This window comes from Humulus lupulus, chromosome 1, assembly GCF_963169125.1.
Source record: "Humulus lupulus chromosome 1, drHumLupu1.1, whole genome shotgun sequence".
Taxonomy (NCBI): domain Eukaryota; kingdom Viridiplantae; phylum Streptophyta; class Magnoliopsida; order Rosales; family Cannabaceae; genus Humulus; species Humulus lupulus.
In genome coordinates this window covers 249,386,364-249,407,541 of record NC_084793.1, presented here as the reverse complement: position 1 = coordinate 249,407,541, position 21,178 = coordinate 249,386,364, and the positions used below count along the sequence as shown (strand labels likewise).

The 21,178-nt window shown below is 32.5% G+C and overlaps 2 long non-coding RNA genes and 1 pseudogene across 3 annotated transcripts; 2 read left to right on the top strand and 1 right to left on the bottom strand.

Annotated features, from left to right (window-relative positions):
* Positions 1–327: 327 nt before the first annotated feature.
* Positions 328–17,071, bottom strand: LOC133805404 (uncharacterized). 2 transcript variants are annotated; one of them, XR_009878956.1, is made up of 4 exons: positions 16,815–17,071; positions 16,664–16,715; positions 4,096–4,359; positions 328–1,644 (listed from the first exon to the last, which is right to left on the bottom strand). It is a non-coding gene; the product is annotated as an uncharacterized LOC133805404 (long non-coding RNA). The 2 variants fall into 2 exon arrangements; XR_009878954.1 differs by lacking the exon at positions 4,096–4,359 and having other exon boundaries at positions 16,815–17,029.
* On the top strand, positions 3,733–8,173 carry LOC133805389 (probable sucrose-phosphate synthase 1; annotated as a pseudogene).
* Positions 13,372–14,729, top strand: LOC133805400 (uncharacterized). The gene is made up of 2 exons (XR_009878952.1): positions 13,372–14,227; positions 14,333–14,729. It is a non-coding gene; the product is annotated as an uncharacterized LOC133805400 (long non-coding RNA).
* Positions 17,072–21,178: the final 4,107 nt, after the last annotated feature.

Genomic DNA, 21,178 nt, shown 5'->3' with positions numbered 1-21,178 from the left:
TTCATACATAATTCCTCCGATTATTTTCTTTTTTTTTTCTAAATTAACTACACAAAATAAATAAATAACTAATCAATAGAAAAATATAAAATCATGCATGGAAACTAATGCAAGCTCACCATGCATACCATGCACATGTACACACACAAATGCTCTAGTCCATCACTACTAACCATGCACATTGGTGCACACAATTAAATCTCAAGAATTCACAAATTAAAACAATTAACAATTTTTAATTCACATAATTTCTACCAAAAAATTCAAACAAATACAAATAAACTCCTAACATTTAATAATTAATAATAAAAAAAGCACACAAATTAATTAAATAAAAATATTGATGCGCTATAGTAAAGGTTTCCATGCATACTTATATCCATACACCATCTAGAGTTTACAAACAAAGAAAAATATAGCTAAAACTTATAAATATCCATAGTTACTCAAAAGTACCCCATAATCAGAACATCCAAAACATCCCAAAATAACCATAATATTCCAAAAGTTTTCAAGGGTCTTTGAGAAAGTCCCATTTATTTAAATAGAAGTATTTGGTGAAATTTTGAAAAGGACTCTAGTTCTCTATTGTGGACTCGTCCCCTGAATTGTAGTCAAAGATATCCTCCGAAATGTGGAAGTACTCGGGAGTGGTTGCTAAAATATTTCTCATATCATCCACCTCCGGGATGGCAAACAGCAGCTCGCGGAGCCCCATCTCACCTTCTTCATCATGAACGGTCTCCAACATTTCCTCCAATTCTCCTATGCCATTCCGAACTAGGACCATCTCCATTCGTTCGAAAGTCGAAGTACTCCATGAACTCATAAACAACGTATTTGAAGGTGGCAAACTCCAAATCCTCCTCAAAGTTACCATGCCACGCCATGACCCACCAAAGGAGGAACTCAGGATACTCAGCCAGTACTTCTCTCAGCATCCAATGTTGTTATATGGGCCACAGAAGTGCCCTTCTTTTGTTGATGACCCCTTGGATGCTTTCATAGACCATCTGCATATTCTACAATACTGTAAATTGCCAGTCTCCATCACCTATGGCAGCTTCTACCTTGGATATTTCTCGGATCTCCTTAAGTAGCTATTTCTTGGTAGTCCTAATAATTTTAGGCATCTTTTCTATACTGCAATTACAAAACTAACTATTTAAAAATAAGGAAAGAAAATAACAATTAAAGCAATTACTTACGACATGATGAGGTGAGATTTTCTAGTCTTTAGCATGTATGCGGAGGGTCGTTGGAAACATGAACAACTTGTCTCTGATACCATTTGTAAGAACGCCCTAATATATTTACTTTGTAAAATGTCACTCAATTCATATTTATTTGAAAATATCATTTGAGAGAAAATGTTCAGTGGGGCCTTGTCAAAACATGCAATTTTGGCCCAATAGTTTAAAATAAAAATATAGTGCCTTTATGTTGTCTTTGAAAATAAAGTAAGATAATAAGTCTCACTGACGTAAATAAAACATAAACCATAACACATAACACATAAATTTCATTAACTTTCTTGGCGCTTAGCTAGATCGTTAATTGCTCATGGGACACCCCGCGTCATACATGACTAGACATAAGAACTTCCCACATCACTGTGCGTGCCAAGGAGAAACCATTGCCTACCTGAAAGACGGAAAGTAAGGGGGTGAGCTAAAAGCCCAGTAAGGAAGTACAAACAACAATACAACAATTTCAAGAAACACAAGGAAAACTACATACATATCGTAAACTCATGGCATATCATATCCTATTCACATAATAGTCATATCATATTCATATCATAATCATACATCATGTGACCATCGCACCCCTATTGTCCATGCCACATCATGAGGTAACTAGCAAAGAATAAACTGATAAGACCTCCTCTATAAGGTACACAAGAGCTATGGTCCTCGAATAACCTCGGCGTGTCCGCCCTATGAGTTACGTCATATCCTTAGTAACTCCTTTGTTGTGTCACGTTCGTCATGCTAACAACCTACTATTTTCATACAACATACAAACAAACATACAACAATTCATAACATAACATAGTAACTCATACTTTTCATAACACTTTAGCTTAACATAGATCATACTTTCCATAACACAATAGCTCTTGCAACATAATAGTTCATACTTATCATAACATATTTCATAGAAAAATTATAGCTAACTTCCTTACGTCAAGTCCAAGCAAAAATAAAGTGCAGGGTACTTTACAACGAGCCTAGAATCACAACCAAATGATCCTCTTAAAATCATGTAAGATTATACATGCCCAACATACATACCCCATGTGTGCATAGGCCATACATGTGTGGCACATGTTACACCACACTACAAACATTCAATAATTTCACATAAAATCATAAAGGAATAACTTCAAGTCTACTAGTGAATCTTCAATGTTTGCAAACCAAGAATCATACACTTAATTAAATGGCATATATTTGGACGTAAAATTTAGCTTTCATGTAACATGCATACGTGATGGTTCTTAAAACTTGCATTGAAGTTGGTAATCACTACAACAATTTTTAGTATATATTACATTAAAAAATAACACATATTTAGAAGTGTTATTAATGGGTGATTAAAATAAAACACACGGAAATATTTTGGCGCCATATGAAATACACCTGAGGCGCCAAAATGATTTTTTTTTTGGTCTAATCTCTCTCAGCCAAATTTTAATCCCCAAATCTAAGTTACCCAAACAATTTCTCTCAGCCTCCATCTCTCACTCTCATCTCAACTCATCTCTCTCTGCCTCACGAAGTCACGCCTTCTAGAGTTCTTTCTCTACCTCACGAAGCCATGCCTCACAAATTCATGCCTTCCAGAGTTCTATCTCTGCCTCACGACTTCACGTCGACTATCACAAGATTTTGGAGTTATATCTCTGCCTCACGCCCACTATCTCAGGTTCTATTCTCTCCTCTGCTTACATCTTTTTTAAGGAACGATACCATATGAAATATATCTGATAATACAAATTGTTGGCTGAATTGCTTACTGTTGCTCCCACGACTTGATAATACAGAATGTTGTAGTTGATTTGCTTACTTTCGCTCCTCTCCTTTTCTTTTTCATAGTTGTAGCTAATTTGATAATAAAGAATGTTGGCTGATGTGAAAAATGGAAGAACAAATGGAATTCTGTAAGTTGTTTGCCCTTTTGTCTTCGTGCAATTTGATCTTTTAAGTGTCTCAAGTTTTAGTTATGTATTTTATGACCAATTCGTTGTTTCATTACTGTGCCTTTTATAGATTATGTTCCCTCTTGGTTTTTCCCCCTTGAAGATGGTTAGATTATCTGTAAATGTTTATTTGGACATAGAAGGGCACTGTTTACTTTTGGTTAGAGTTGTGCATTTGGTATTTTCTGTATTTAGTTTATAAATAATCTATTAGGACATATTTTGTGCGTACTCATTGCATAGGTGGTTCGTACTACCGTTGATGTGATGGAAAACTTGGCGAAGCAGCTCAAAGAAAAGAAACTATACATTGTGCTAATATATAAGGTATGAATTACATACACCCTCTCTAACCATACTTCTACGTGGCTCATCTACTTATTTATTTTGTTTAGGGTCAGACAAGGAAGCTATTCATAACTCATAATTTGATTTGCTTTTGTAATAAAATGCTTATGTTGATCTCTAACTCGCCTGCATGATAGTGTGTCTTAGTTCTTTTTAACAAGCAATCTCTGTACAGTCTTCATGGCTTGATACGTGGTGAGAACATGGAGCTTGGTCATGATTCTGATACAGGTGGCCAGGTATCTTTAGGCTGTAAGATCTTTTCCTAAAATTGCTTTTATTTCATTCTTCTTTTTTCACACATTATTATGACTTCCCCAATGTTTATTTGAGTTCAAAATTTCTTTTGCTATCAGGTTAAGTATGTAGTAAAACTTGTCAGGGCTTTAGGTTCAATGTCAGGGGTTTATAGAGTTGATTTACTTACAATACAAATAGCAGCTCCAGATGTGGACTAGACTTATGGTGAACCAACAAAAATGCTAAATCCAAAAACATCCGAGAATACAACGCATGAGCTTAGAGAGAGTGGTGGGGCTTACATAGTTCGGGTACCATTTGGCCCAAAGGATAAATATGTAGCAAAAGAACTTCTTTGGCCTCACATTCCTGAATTTGTTGACTGTGCACTCATCCATGTTTCTCATATGTCCAGAGTTCTGGGTGAGCAAGTTGGTGGTGGGCAACCAGTTTGGCTTATAGCAATTCATGGACATTATGCAGATGCAGGTGATGCTGCTGCTCTTCTGTCTGGAGCATTGAATGTGCCAATGCTCTTTACTGGTCACTCACTCGGAAGAGATAAGCTTGAACAATTATTAAAGCAAGGACGTCAGTCAATAGAAGAAATAAATGCAACATACAAAATAATGCAGCGGATTGAAGCTGAGGAGCTATCCCTTGATGCCTCTGAAATTGTTATCACCAGCACTAGACAGGAGATAGAAGAACAATGGCAATTGTATGATGGCTTTGATCCAGTAATAGAACGCAAATTGAGAGCAAGAATAAAAAGGGGTGTTCATTGTCATGGCAGATTCATGCCTCGTATGATTGTGAGTATTATTGAGATACATTCTCCAGGTTCTTTTTTTCTTTAATTCTGTTTCATGTTTTAAGCAACAAGAAAGGGAAAGGCACAAAAGGCAAAATGTTATGGTGGTGAGTGTAACGTGGCCTAGTTTTACTGACGTTGTACTTTCTCCAATTCTGTTTTTCTATTTGTCTTTCATTTAGATAATTCCTCCTGGAATGGAATTTCATCATACAGCTCCTCAAGAGGGGGATGTAGATGGTGAAAGAAATTAAGATAATGCTGCTTCCCCTGATCCACCAATTTGGTCAGAGGTGGTTTACTAAGTGTCCATTCTCTTATATACATATAAAAATCCCCTTTGTTTTAAGAATAATTATGAACGGTAGTACTACTATGTGATTCGTACTCTTTTACATCAGTTGTAAAATAATAAAATAAAAAATTTTGATTGGCAGATCATGCGCTTCTTTTCCAATCCATGCAAGCCTATGATACTTGCACTTACAAGGCCAGATCCTAAAAAGAATATCACGACTCTAGTCAAAGCATTTGGAGAGTGTCGCCAACTGAGAGAGCTCGCTAATCTTGTATGTTTTTGTTTTTTTCTTTCTATATCGTGTGTAATTTTTAGAATTTTTGTTTCCTGTTACATAACTTCTTCTTTAAATACAATATTTTTACATGACTTCCTAGCAATCTCACTTTTTGTTTTCCTATTGATACAGATGCTAATAATGGGAAACCGTGACAATATTGACAAAATGCCTAGCACAAATGGCTCTGTGCTTCTTTCAATTCTTAAGTTGATTGACAAATATGATCTATATGGTCAAGTTGCATATCCTAAATGTCATAAGCAATCTGATGTCCTTGAAATCTATCGTCTAGCAGCAAAAACAAAGGTACATATCATATGTGTGTGTGTGTCCCTGAAATCTATCACTTCTTTTATCTAGGAGGTATGTTTTTCAACCTGATTTGTGTATCTCTGTTTTGGTAGGGTGTTTTCATAAATCCATCCTTCATTGAGCCATTTGGACTTACTTTAATTGAGGTGATTATTTTTAACTTTGGTTTCAGATATTGATTAATGTGAAGTCCAACACGATCTCTTTTATTTATTTATGTGTTTTCAACAGGCAGCAGCTTATGGATTACCTACTGTTGCCACCAAAAACGGGGGTCCTGTGGATATTCTTAGGGTGCTTACCTATTCTCCATATCTTTTTCTTGGATGTATAGAGAAAATGCTTCTTGGCATCTTATTATCATCGAAAATTTATTACAGGTTCTTGACAATGGTCTACTGGTTGACCCCCATGATCAACAAGCAATTTCGGATGCCCTTCTGAAGCTTGTTTCAGATAAGAAAATGTGGGCAAGATGTAGGCAGAATGGACTGAAAAATATTCACCTTTTCTCGTGGCTAGAGCACTGTAAGACATACCTAACTCGAATTGCCAGTTGCAAACAACGACAGCCTCAGTGGCAGAGTGGTGCTGAAAATGAGAATACACGATCAGATTCACCTGGTGATTCCTTGAGAGATATACAGGACCTCTCTCTTAACCTGAAGCTTTCATTGGAGGGTGAGAAAAGCTGAAGGGGGTGGTACAACTAATAATGCTTTAGATGCTGAAGAGACCGAGTCTGATCGAAAGAACAAGTTAGAGAATGCTGTTTCTACATTTTCGAGGGGAATTTTTGGGGGCAGCCAAAAGTATTCATATGTAGAGAAAGAAGATATATTTCCAGCATTCAGGAGGAGGAAGCATGTTTTTGTTATCTCTGTGGATTGTAACACAACCTTAGAGTTACTTGATATCATTGAAAAAGTTGTTGAGGCAACGGGGAAAGACAAGGATGTAGGGTCCATTGGTATCATATTGTCGACATCCTTAACCATATCTGAAATTTACCCTCTTCTAATCTTAGGAGGTTTTAGCCCGTCAGATTTCGATGCTTTTATCTGCAACAGTGCTAGCGAGCTCTACTATCCATCTTTCAACTCTGAGGATAGTCCTTCTGGTCTTCCCTACATGGTTGACTTGGACTACCGTTTACACACTAATTACCGATGGGGTGGACAAGACTTGAGGAAGACTTTGGTTCATTGGGCTTCGTCTGTCAATAATATAAAGGGAAATCAACAAATTATTTCAGAAGATGAATCTGGCTCAACCGCTAAGTGTTATGCATTCCAAGTGAATGACCCCTCGTTGGTATTGGTTCTGTTTCTGTTTCTATTTTATTCGTTGAATGTTGATTTAAGGGCTAGTTTTCATCTGATATTATGGTCTAGTTTCAATTAGTTTTGTTTCCCATCTGCGTGCAGATCCTTCCTGTCACGGAAGTACAGAAAATTATGAGATATCAAGCTCTTCGATGCCGTGTCTTACTCTATCAAAATGGTACGAAGCTCAATGTCATCCCTGGCACGGCTTCCAGAGCTCAAGCCCTTAGGTAAATATATATATATATAGATATTCATATAGCTAGTAACAAATTTCACTACAAATTAAAAGAAGTCACATAAAATTCAAAGGCAGCAATCCCACTATTATATCATTCATCTTCGTGTTACATAATATGTAAAAAAAACCCAACAGTAATTCGACATTTATGCCAAAAAAAAATAACAAATATTGTATTATAGCATTTATATATATATACCACCATTTAAAAGTACTTTATATTTTAAAATCAAATCATATATTCTACAAAAGGGAAATAAATTACTAACACAGAAATAAAAAAGTTAAATAATGCAATTTGGTGTACTCAAGGACTCAAAGACTTTCTATATATATATATAATTATACCAATTGATTGTGAAAATAAAAATCTTTGATATGGTGTCACATATAAGCTATCTATGACAGTTGTAAATTTTCCATCTATTAAATTTAAGGAGATTATGGCAACTAACATGGTTTGACTTATTTTTGTTTGTGATTAGTTCTGTATAAAACTCTTCTCATGATTGTATATAAGTTTGAAAGAGAATCACTTAATTCTTGATACTATGGTCTTATAGTTACTTTTTTATTTTTATTTTTATTATGCATGCTCACTTCTTTCAGCATAACCCCATTAAATTCTTGATGACACATTTACATATACATTTGAAAGAGAAACTTAACATAGTTGGTTATGAATATCTTAATTAACATGCCTACTCTCATTTTATTTTGGTGTATCTTCATTGTTTTTTTTTTCAGATATTTGATTTTGGACTAGCAAAATGGTTGATATCTCAATAGACTAATCATGCATTTGTTCCTATAGATGCAACTTTATGCATGGTTTCTTTGCCAATACTTCTATAAAAACAATGTAGTATTAATCTCCAAACTATTTTTTTTCATTTCTTAACATGTATACCATGCCATGTTGTTGCTGTTGCCTATTAAAAAAAGTTTTGTTGCTACTTGTAAATAAGCAAATTAGGTATAGTTCAGAATCAGATGGAGCACCATGCCCTGTTGCTTTTATTGTACGTAATGCTTTATTTATTTTCTTATTTTATTTATATAATAAACTTTTGTTTTACAAATAACATTATTATATATAGTATATGTAATTTATTAGAAGACTTGCATAATTGTTTCTTTGTGTTTACAGAGAACACTTTGAGGAAAATGGTTTGGAAAAAGATCCAACAAGGAGCTCTCAAGATATTTCTCTGACCGGCCTTATCATCAACAAGGTATATTATTATATTGTGATCTCATTTTCATTCTATCCATATTTACACTTACCTTGTGTTGTATGCACAAGCAGTATGTTACATGCTTCTTTATTCCCCATATTGTGTGCAAGAGCATTTGTTTTTGTCTTGCTACTACCTGCTGAGAAATTATTATATATGATGTGTGTTTCAATTCCTTATAAACATCAATGTTCAACTGAATTGATGTTCAATTATGCCTTTGTTACACTTTTTTTCTCTATATATCTTTACTGAGTTTAGCTTTCTCTTTTCTATATATATTACTATAATAAATATATGCTCCTGGCTCAACCGCTTAAAACAAAAGTAGTAACTTAAGAGAATAGAAAATAGAGATCTCATTTTGTAGTGTCACATATATAGGTGGTGATGGTATAATTTCATTTATTAGATAGAAGGTTCTCACTCACATCCATTCAACAAACACCTTTAAGCTAGTCCTAATGACTTTAGTGCAGACCATTGCGTATTCAAAATCTCAGTGCTCTTATATGATGTATTATTAACTGGTTTTTGCAGGCATTGTTAAAGAAAGGTGCAAAGTATTCAAAATGTCAGTGCTCTTGCTGATCACTTTTCATGGCAGCTTCTTCTGAAGTTACCCAAACTGTCGAGTACATCAGAAAGACAGGAACTCAACTTCAAGTGAGGAAAATTTGGCTCAAAATGCTCTAGGATTATGAGACTTTAGACACATTAAAGGTAGTGTTTATGGCTGCATGATTTACACCAAATACATGGTTGTGTGTTAATATGCTATGTAGAAAGGTCTTCTAATGCTTTTTAGCTATTACTTCATTTGAGACATATTTATAACAAATGGTTTGTAGAAATTTGCTAAAGCTGATTTACTTCTTTCTATCACCATTCTACTCTAGTGATTGCTTGCTTTCCCCAATTGAGTATATTAGGCCAATTATATTGGCACTGGGTTCTCTTTTTCATTTAGCATTAAATGCATATACAGTACAAGAACTTTTTCATGTATGAGGTTCAAGTGGTGGAGCTATTGTTTCTCTTTGATGTTTTTGATGTTTCCCTTCAACTCAGTGGCATTTTATCCTTTTGAGCTCTTGTATCTTTCATTTCATATGAGCATGTTTTTTTGGTAAAAAAAAAACTTTGTGAATGTTTAGACATATACCTGTCCCTCTCATATTAGTGATGCTTTTAATTTGTCTCATTCTTGGTTGATGAATACTTAATTCTTACTTTTGGCACTTTTTATTAATAACTTTGTCAACTATATTTTTTGTTTTTACATTGATGGGCTCCTTGACGATCCTTTGCTGGGACTATATTCTTTGTTTTATAGATGATTCATATTTAATTTTGTTAATCACTATAAAAAGGTGTACTGTAGGTTTATTGCATTCAGTAAGAAGAACATAATGCAAGAGTGCATTTCTTGAACTACTCTTAGATTCTACCAACTATTAGAGCAGAATGGAAGATTTTATTTGTGTAGATATTTCTACTTGGTCTCTTGTTAGCAGACTAAGTTTAATGTAATTTAGTTATTAATGGGCTTATTCTCTCCATACATAATCTTTTTTTTTTTGCTAGATACATCAAAATTGTAAGTAGAGAAGGATTGGAAATATCTCAGCCAGCATTAGATCCAAATTTGACAGAGATACATCATAGAATTACTATTCTTTGCTCACATCATAGAATTACTATTCTTTGCTAGAGCAAAGAAGTTTCACAGGTTGATAGACATGTTTATTATATCTGTCATTAAAATTTTCTAACTAGCATGCAAGCCTTATAGAAACTTTTTATATACTTGTAGTGGTACCCACTTATTTGTAAATTTTTATGTAGTGCATGTGATTCCAAGGAATCATCCATGACTAAATTATTTTTATTTAAATGTTATCATTTATCATACTATATCAATATATATATATTTATAAAGTGTTTGCTGGATTCGGCCAAAATCAATGTATTTGATCTAAGTTTCTAATTAAGAATTTGGTATGTTTGGTTTAGTTGATGCGATTTAGTTCCTTTGGACTGTGTTGAGTATTTATGAGACATGGAAGATTACTAATAGCTATTTAAACTTTATGGCAACTATATTATAGGTTGTTTGGGGGAGTGTGAGTTTGTTTGTGTTTCAAGATTGTAAATATCTAGGTAGAGAAGTATTTTTCACATTGTATGGTTTCTATTGCTTAAATGGAGTATTTCCCTACTTTTGGATCAATGGAGTGCTTGTCTTGCTTCCATGTTTCATTTCATTGTTAACTTTGTGTATGGTTGAGCGTGTTATTACAAGTTCTATTGTTCGTTTGATCTTTAGCCTGTGAATTTTTCTCAGTTTCCATTAGGGGCTTATAGTGTCCTTTTCAATTCGGATCAAACTTTTCAGCAGGTTCCTCAAATTTTAGTGTTGTTGTGTTTGATTTGTTGTACTTGCATCCTAAAGATAACAATTTGTACTCTCCTTTATTTATTTTTTAGAATAAATTTAAGTTGGGGCCAAACTAAAAACAGAACTGTTAGGCCAAATGCATCCACAAGCTGTGAATTATGATCCACGTAAGCCTTGACCAATATCACTCACATGCAAATGTAAGCATAAATAAGTGTGAAAACATGATATTATACATAGTAAATAGTAATGCAACTTGTGTTTTTCTTCTTATTTTGAATGTTTATATATGTGTAGAATTTGTAACTTGTTTGGTTTGCAGATTTAGTGCAGTACAATCATTCAAACTTCACTCTACAAACACTCACACTCACACTCCCATTGAGCTGCTGAAGCACACCATGACCATGCCACCTTCCCCATCCTTCTCCCTCTCTATGTATGTACTCTGTTAGTTTACTATTAACTTTAAGTTGAAGCATTAATTATTTAAATTTTGTTGTAGCTAAGCAAATTGACTCACAACAAAGACAAGTGCACAAAGGATGATGAATTGAAGGATGGAGCAAGTTTTATGCATGGGTTACTTTTGTGTATCTTGTAATGTTTCTGATTTTCATTTTTTGAAGTAAAAAATGTTCAAGATTATAAAACTTTATTATGTATGATTTTAAACTTAAAGTTAGAACTAAAATCTCATGAAGTAAACACATTCATGATTTGAATTAGTTATTGTTTAATGTAATACTTATGCTTTATCAATCTATTGAGAATTACATTTTATGATTAATTTTGATTTTTTTTTTATCAAAATACAATAATGAAAATATTTTAATTAAAAAAAACCTTATAAGTATACTTATCAAAATAAAATTTAAAATATATTATCCATACTAAAGTAACAAATTTTTATTACTAGACTTTTAATATGTTATGATTTAGAAACATATTATAAGCGTAACAAATCGTTATGATTTATATAATATAACAAATTAAAAATGCTATCAAAATAATCAAATGTAACAGTTGAAAAGTGTTATGCAAAAAGTATAAAATTAAACGTCAAATTTATAATCAAATACTCTAAATAAATGTTATTATTTGAATATTATAGCAACAAAAAATGTGTTATTTAATAGTTTAAGATAACATCGAACATAACATTCAAATACTGTTATAGAAAAGACAGGACTTTTAATAACATGGGCTATATTAGCGTTTTCAGAAGCGTTATCAATACTCCCGGTTAGCAGTTTTTAAGTGTTATGAATACTGTTTTTTCTTGTAGTGAATATTTATTCTTTTATTTTCTTGTCAATTTCACAAAAATTCAGCAAGCATAAAATAAATAGTCAATTTGATTAGTACTACTTTATTCCTTTAAATCATACATTCACTATACATGAATTTTAATTACAAAAATTTAATTTACTAAAATAATTATTTAGCTCCAATTATATAAAATAATAATCTTATTTATTATTTAAAAATAATAACAAAATAAAGTGATCGAATTCCGTAAGTAATTATAAAATAATTAATTTGACATGATAATAGAACGTGGCATTTTAATTTCTTTTTAAAGATATAATATTTCTAAATCACAAAAATTTACATTTATATCATAAATATATAAAAGTTGGAAAAGTCCAACTACATTTTCATTTATTAAATAAATTATTTGGTCACCTTTTAAAAAAATAATTATACTTAATTATTTTGTAAATAAAACTGTATAAATATATATGAGAAAAATACTTATTAAAGTATGGAAAAATCACATTTATCATATATAAATATTAAGACATATATTTGATATCTTTTAATTTAAAGAGATTTTCCATGAATTTAAGTAAAAATCAGCAAGCATGTCATCACATTAATTTTAAGGCATGAGTTTTCAAAATATATTTTTACCATCCTTTAAAAAAAAAACAATCTTCCATGATACTAAACAAAATTTCAGCAAGTAATATATATTCATAAATCAAAATTTTCTATTAAACCATTTAACAAATTAGTCTAATATGCTTGGCAAAAGACTCACAACATATACATGTTTTTAAATAAAATGAACCTTAAGTATTGTTGGGTTCCAAACTTTACAACTTTTAAAATGAAAGTTTTAGAACATGTTATTTTAAACTGGATTTAAAAACTACTACAAAAATACACTACTACAAAACTGGATTTTTCCGACACCCAACCACGACAGGCAACCCTGTTGACTATTGTAATTGCTTAGCGCGACTCTACGTTGACAGTTAAAAACTGTATGCATAGAAACCAACGCTGATAGTGAATAACCGTCACCATTTCTTTTGACTGTTGCTATTGACCTCAACGTCGACAGTTAAGTTGAGACCAATGTCAATGCCGACAATTAATAAAAGCTCAATACCGACAGTCATAAAATGTCGCCGAAATTCAAATAAAAAAAATCTAAAAATATAATTATTGAATAATTTATTTTTTAAATAAATGAAATTATGTATATATATTTATAAAAATTATGTATTAATTAAAAACTTTTAAAACTAGATTTTCTTTTTGTTTCTAAATTTTTAATATTATTAATTTTTTATTTATACAAAATTTTAGATTAAAATTTAAATTAGTTATGGTATAAAGAATAATATATATAAATTTAATTTAATTATATTATTCTTTATCATATTTATAAAATTAGTATTAATTGAAAAAGAGTTATTTTATTGATTGGTTAAATATTGTAAAATAATTTTAAATTTTTTATAAATTTATTAGTTGTAATTTTTCTTATTATTTTATATTTTATAAATTTATTATATTAAGATATTAATATTAATATTAATTTCTTTTACAATGTCGACAATTCTTACTGGACCAATGTTGATAGCTATAAGTTGTCACTATTGGAAATATCAATGTCGATTGTTAAATACTGTAAAAAAAACAAAAAATAATTTACAATACTAAATAATTATTGATTAAAAATGAGTTTTTTTTATATAAAAATGAATCATTCAAATAATTGTGTAACTTTTTAATATTAATTGTAAAATAAATTAGTTATTATATATTTATTGAAAGAATATTTTTTTTATGAATACTCATTAATAATACTTATTAAGATATTAAAGTATTGATTTTATATTTTCTTTTTAAACTAGTATAAAAACTATTTTATAAATTAAAAACAGAAAAATTAAGGATTAAAAAAAAGTTTGCCCAAATTAAAAAGGGCCTAAGCCCATCATTTTGGGATAACCCTATTTTTTACTCTCAAACCCTCACCTCACGGCTCCTCTTTCTCTCAACCGCCTCTCTCTCTCTCTCTCTATCAACAACAACTGAGAGGCTTGGGGTCTCCGCTTTATCTTCCACTCAGCAACAGCAGGGAGCTTGGTTGTGATTCACGAAAATGTTGGGGCTGGGATTCATGATGGGTTGTGATTCACGACAGGGAGCTCGACTTCACAACGGTCTCGAACTGGGTTTCATGGCAGAGGCGTTGAGGCGGGCTGGAACTTGGGTTCAAGGTAGGTGCGATCTCTGTCTCACTTTATAATTTATGTTTTGATTATACTTTGTAGCTAGGATTTTTTTTATTGTCTTGAGTTTCTCTCATTTTTACAAATCTTGTGCTAGGCGGAGCTTCCGTGGGTCCCGAAAAGGATGACGGTACTCGACAGAGGTGTCGTCGGTGGGGCTCAACGATGGGGTGGTGGCATGGGGTTCGAAGGTGAGAATGGTGGTCGTGGGGTTCTTTTTTAAAATTCTTACTTTATTTCTTTCTTTATTTGTTTGCACATAATATGTTCGTTAAAATTCCTTTGAGAAACTTGTATAACTAAATACCAATTTTTTTTTGCTAAAACATAGTCCTGAGTACTGTATGTTGTGATAGTTACGTTTGTTATCTTGTTCTTCAAATGCTACTGCAATTTTGTTAACGAAAAAGTTCAGGGAGAATGTTTGGCTATTACTTGTTGTCTATATTGCTCTGAGTTGGAGGATATTATATAATTTTTTTGGGTTCCTCTGGCATCTGAAATAGTTGTTTAGCAATTAAAAAAATTAGCTTATATTTCAGCTGAGTAATTATGTTTCTTCTTGTATTCAAGTTAATCGAATTAATCTTTTATTGATTACTTTATAGACTATATAATTTGTTACTATTATATTTTAGAAAGGTGTTTAATTATGAACAACAAATCTTGTCTTAAACTTACAAGTAGATTTTCATCTAATTTTATAAAATTTCAATTCAGCTTTCAATTGATAGACACTCGTTAATATAATATTGAGTGTTATTAATTGTATTTTCTTGTTAATCACGTTAGTTTTAGTACCTTAATAATAGATATTGTAATTTGAAAACATGCAGTTTGATCATGGAGGATACATATTTTTCTTGATTTGTTGAAACCATTTTTTAATCTGATTTTTATGCTAGTGGTGATATTATGAATATTTGGCCTATTCCTTAGTATCTATATGACATTTGTCTTGATGAAACTAAGGACAAAGCCAAGTCTTTGGCTTTGGAATAGAATGAAAAGATGAATACCGGTGATGATGAGAACCTTTGGATTACAAGCTATAAATTTATTTAATTATTTTTATCTATAATCTTTTATAAAATAATTCTACATTACAATTTTGTCTAAAACTATATATTTGGTGGAAATAAACTATTCAATACCATTTTAGTAATTACATTGAATTGACAAACTACCCACGCGTTTCTTAATATCTTTTCTGTTACGATTGTTAATTGAGATTTACGGATTAAATAACTTCTAAGGAGATGATTTCCAAGATTCTATTTCTTTCACTACTCCGTAGACCGAAGCAAGTTTTCAAAGTTACAAACTTACAAGCTCTACACAAACAATGTGTTCGATAGCAATTATGATGTTGTATATCATTAAATTTAAAATTAATTTATTATTTCAGCAATAAGATATTGCCAATTTTTTTTGTAATGAACAATTATGAATATTTTACTGGTGCAATTTTTTTGTATTTTTTTTAATATTCTTGTTGTGTTTGGTGATGGGTTGAGGTGTCTCAAGTATTTTTTTTAAAAATTGTTTCATGATTTTTCACGACAGATAATAACTGTCGTTGTTTTCTATAGCGACAGTTATTAAATATCAGTGTTGCTACCAATAGCGACAGGTATTAAATATCGGTATTGTTAGCAATAGCAACAGTTTTTAACTGTCGGCGTTGCTACCCCTACACGGGCATAGGCAATACGACAATTAAAAACTGTCGGGAAAGTCCAGTTTTGTAGTTGTGATAATACATTTTCTCACTTTAACTTATAGCATGAACTCAACCCATAATTTATTCTCTTTTAAACCATTTTTTGCAATTTAACACTCTAAAACAATAAAAAAATCCGCAAGCCTAAAATTACTTAAAATTTTAAAAATGCTCATAATTAAATAAAACAAAGGAACTCTAAACCTAATATGCCATAGCTGAATCCTATATACCAAACAACTCTTGAATCACAATTTTCCACATATTTACCAAGTTACCCCAAACTCATAAGCATGCTTATCAAAATTAAAAGAAGCATACGAGCCCTTACAAAAAACAATATCAAATAATTCTAACATGCTTTCTAAGAGCAAGATAAAATAATGATTCAACAACAACAAATCCCTTGATGCTTCTAAAATTAAAAGTCAATCATCAACATATATTAGTAGACAAGATCAAAAACCCAAACCTAGCATGCATCTAAGAAAACAATAACATCAAAATTACATTGAGAACATACTTCATAGCTTTGAAATCTAAGGCAGACCCTAGCCAATATCCATGCCCAAAACAACAACTAATATTCCACAAGCCATAAACAAGAGATCAAATCATCAAAACAATATTATCAATATGCTATAGTCATATCCAAAGAACTTAGAACAACAATAAAACATAGAATAGGGTTAGAGGTTCCATTACCTCCTTGATGAGGATTAACAACTCAAAACCAAAACATCCTCTTGATACATCCCTAGGGATTTTCGAAATCAACAACAAAGAAAAGACAACTTTCTCTTAGAATTAAGAAGAAGAAGAATAATGAGAATAACACCATGACTAGAATACTTACCCTAGGGATTTTCGAACTCCCTTATTTTTCTTCTTCTTTCTCCCTTTCTTCTTCTCCTTTTTTCTCTAGCCTCACGCCTCTCTTCTCCTTCTCTCTCTACATTCGGTAGCCACAATGCAAATGAGCCAGCAAGCACATAATTTTCCTTTTATTTACCCTAGTGGTCACACCCTATGCTTCCAATGGGAATGAGAAAGTTCTCAAACTCCTATCCCTTAATCTTGCGTAAAATCAATTTAAAATAAAGGAAATAATTCAATGGGAAAAAGCTGTCAACAACAAAATAAGGAAACTTTGCTACTTGCTCTTCTAAGCCTCTACACGCCCACTCCCTCTATCTATTCCTTCTTACTTGTTTCTTTTCCTCCATGTGAACACTAGTCCTTCTAGAATATCTCAAATTTACTTACCTCAATTTTCTCTTTTTCTCTAAATAATAAATAAAATAGAGAGAAAAATACACTGTTTATGGAAAACTAATGCATGCTCACCATGCACATGCACACACACAAGTGCTAAGGTGCATTTCTACTAACCATGCACCTTGGTGCACACAACCAAAACTCAAGTACTCATATTTACAATTAATTAAATAAATAAGTTAACAAAATACAAATTATTTATTTTCTACCAAACAATTTAAATAATAGAATTAAAATTTTAACACTCAACAATTAACATTTAAAATAATATTAGCAACAAAATAAAATAAAAAAATTGGTGTGCTACAGATGGAGAAGCTAAGAGAAAGAAAGAGGAAAAATGAAGAGAAAGACGAAATGTAGAGAGAGGATCATAGGAAGTGTGATGGCTGGCTGGAGAAAGGAGAAAAAAAAGGAAAAAGAAGAGGAAATGAGAAGGGTATTTTGGTCTCAATTACTATCATTAGCATATTTTAGAAATAGTTAACAAACCTAGCATATAAAAAAATTAAGATGCCACTTAAAGCATAGTTTATCAAATTTCCCAGGAAAATTGAGTTTCTATGCATCAAAATAGTCTTTATTAGAACAAATCACTCCAAAATGTAAGTCCTATATAAATAAAAGACAACAATACCATTGTGAATCAATATAAAGATTGAAGTATTTCACTTAAAATACAAAGATTCATTATTATTATACACACGGCAGATAGACAATACTAAATTTTAGGGTTCGTGGAAGAGAAAATTTATGAATAGCCGGCTTGTCCCTGAATATAGTGATGAGTGTTAATTTGAAACATATATTTATATATTTTGAATAGCTTTGTGTTAATTCTAATTCTTTAATTATTATTTTTCAAATTTGGTTTATTCTACATATTTTGCACAAAAAAAATCAATGGATTTTATTAAGTGTGCTTTATGAGTTTCAATATAATTCGATGGTCCTTCGATAATATCTTGATGTTTATTATTTGTATATTTCAATGGCCTCAATGCTTCGATAATATCTCGATTGTTATTCTATTATTCTATTTTTTTTTCTTTCAAATTTTAAAGTTTGGTGTGTTTCAGGATTTTCTTGGACGACAATTCCATGTCAATGAAACCTAACATGTTGCTAGCGCCATCCCGAATATCCTATTCTCCAAGAAAGAGGTCACAAGGAGTGTCAGTCCTTGACTACTAATGATCCGAGAACATGTCTTCGGGAACTGTTCGCAAGGACATATCGTAGAGTCTCCCGAGCACCTCATCAGAAGCCTACTCACATACCAATTTCTCATAAGCCTGAGAAGTCTCCTCAGGGGACAAACCATCGAGTTTCCCAAAAGCTGGGGCCAGCAAGGAGTACATTTGGCAAGTCCGCGTGCCCACTTACTTTTGAGTGGTGGCACTACCACTTATTTTTCCATTTCCATTCCCCATGCATGTGGGGACCACTCCATTTCCACAAAAGGGAGGTTTGTTAGGCCAATGCAACCTAGCCAGTCTCACCAAATCAGTCTCATAACCCTCCAAAATGGTGACAGGTGTCACACATCCAATGCCTCAGCCACCATCTGAGCTTGTGATTCTGGCAAGCTCTAAGCAATATAAGTGACTCGTGGACTAGGCATCTTTAACGACTGAACCAAGTAAAAGACCTTGTCTTCTTTTGTCATTTTCTACAAGTAGTCTCTTTATTTTTAGTTGACCAAAAAGAGCGTCAACATGGTGTTTTAAATTTTTTTTTTATCATAGATTCAAGAGTTCACATATTTGTTTCATACAATGGTGTTTGAGATTAGAGAGGAGAAGGTTAGGTTTTTCCCTTTGCCCTTTCCATAAGCCCATGCATCTTAAATTTTTCATTGATCTTAACCAAGTTTGAACTGCCTCTATAGGTCACATGAGTAACAAAGTGATCTTCATAAGGAACTTTCAAGCTTAGGCATCTAAAAAAAACTAATAAGCTAAAAGTGAAAGAAAAAATGCATATAAATTTGTTTGTGAAATCGATTGAACTATATTGAGCATGCATCTTAATCAATCCAAACTAGGAAAAAAAGTAACAAATAGAATTATTTTAATGCATAAAAAACCATCAATCATGCATCAAAATCCATCGAAACTAAGGAAAAAAAACAAATAGAACTGTTCTTAGGCATTGAAATCATCGATCATGCATCAAAATCTATCGAATGCCAATGAATACTAAATAATAAAAATTCATAAATGCATCAAAAATTATTGAGTATCATTAAGTAAAATATATACCAAATAAATAAAAATGCCTAAATATATTGAAACATATCAAGGAGCATCAAAAATGTCGTAGACAAATCAATTAAATGCCAAAAACAAAAACAAAACAATAATTAAATGCATCAAACTCCTATTGAATTATACTAGTGTTTGAGTCAAAGGGATCAAGTGTCGGTGGAAAGGAATCCTCTCATCAAGAGACCGGAGCGAACATCGAAAATAACTTGCAAATAAAAAAGTGGACCATCGAAAATATATCGAAACCCATGGAGGTTGCTAACTCTTTAACTTCTATAGATATATTGAGTATGCGTTGAAATGTATCGAAAATGTGTATGTTGTAATTCCTAAAGAAATATTAAGGATCCATCAAGAAACCATCAAATTTGTCAAAAAAAAATATAGAAATTTCAATGAGACAATGTCATAATCCATCTTAAATAATTGAATAAAACACACTAAATTGCAATAAATCATACTATTGTCTGTGTGTTTCACTATTATAGACGTGGCAATTAGGAGTAATTGGTGACAAGGCAAGTCGTGAGGATCTCAGAGTGTGAACTCTTCCAGGAAACCCAATTCGGCCAAGACGTGGGTGTCTCCAAGCGAGGCCACGCCCCAAGATCTGTCCTCGAGGCGAGGATATCTCTGGGTAAGGCCACGTCCCGAGCATGCCCCGAGCCAATCTCCAGGTCATGGATGTCTTTAAGCGAGGCCACGTCCCAAGGTCTGTTCTCGAGACAAGGATGTCTCCGTATGAGACCACGTCCCAAGAGGCTCTCCTCACTCGCCCATCTCCCAGGTCTAGGATTCTGGTCCTCCGACCTGGGGTGGCTACCAGGCGTCAGTCACTGCAGGCATGGGCCACCAGAAGATCATCTTATAGCTTTTGATGAGCCTCGATTAGTGGTGTTGAGTTCGTACACTCGACAATCGACAATCGACATTTCCCACAACGTCGCCTAACATGGGCAAGCATGCGCCGCACCCTGACAATCATAGATATGTTCCTCATAAAGTTGGTGCATGACTTTCTGCAATGGGTCCTATGCAAACCATCTGGGTTGTAGTCTTTATTTAGTGCACTCCTTTTTTGTATTAACTCAACATTAATATATGAGGATGGGGGAAATAGCATTAATGATAGATGATTAACATTAATGACCTCAACCTCTTTAAATAAGATTGGGGTATCTCCTTGTAAATGATTTGGATTTTTAGAAAGAGAAATTTTGTAAGTCAGTGCAATATATACTGCCTGAGAACCACCATTGAAGCTTCCTCAAACAAGCTTCAAGCTCATTAAATGTTAGAGACTCGTGACCTAGGGCTTTTTTATAGTCTGAACCACACAAAACTCTTGTGTTTTTTATATTATTTTCTTTACACTCTCAAATTTAGTTAATAGCGAAAAAGACAATTAATACATACATTTTCAATACTACAATGATTGAAACTATAATCTAAATAATTAAAAATCCAATTTTTAATTGAGCCCAAATCTTAAAAACCTAGATTTGGTTGCGACAATGGTTTACGAAGGTATGTTGGCGTTAACGGGGAAGGAGACGATTTGGGTTTGCAACGGTGCGTTGGGGTTGTAGTTATGTAGTGGGTCTGTGTACGTTGGGGTTATGAGTCCAATGGTTGATGGAGTCGTGGAATCTAGTAAGAGAGAGATGAAAGA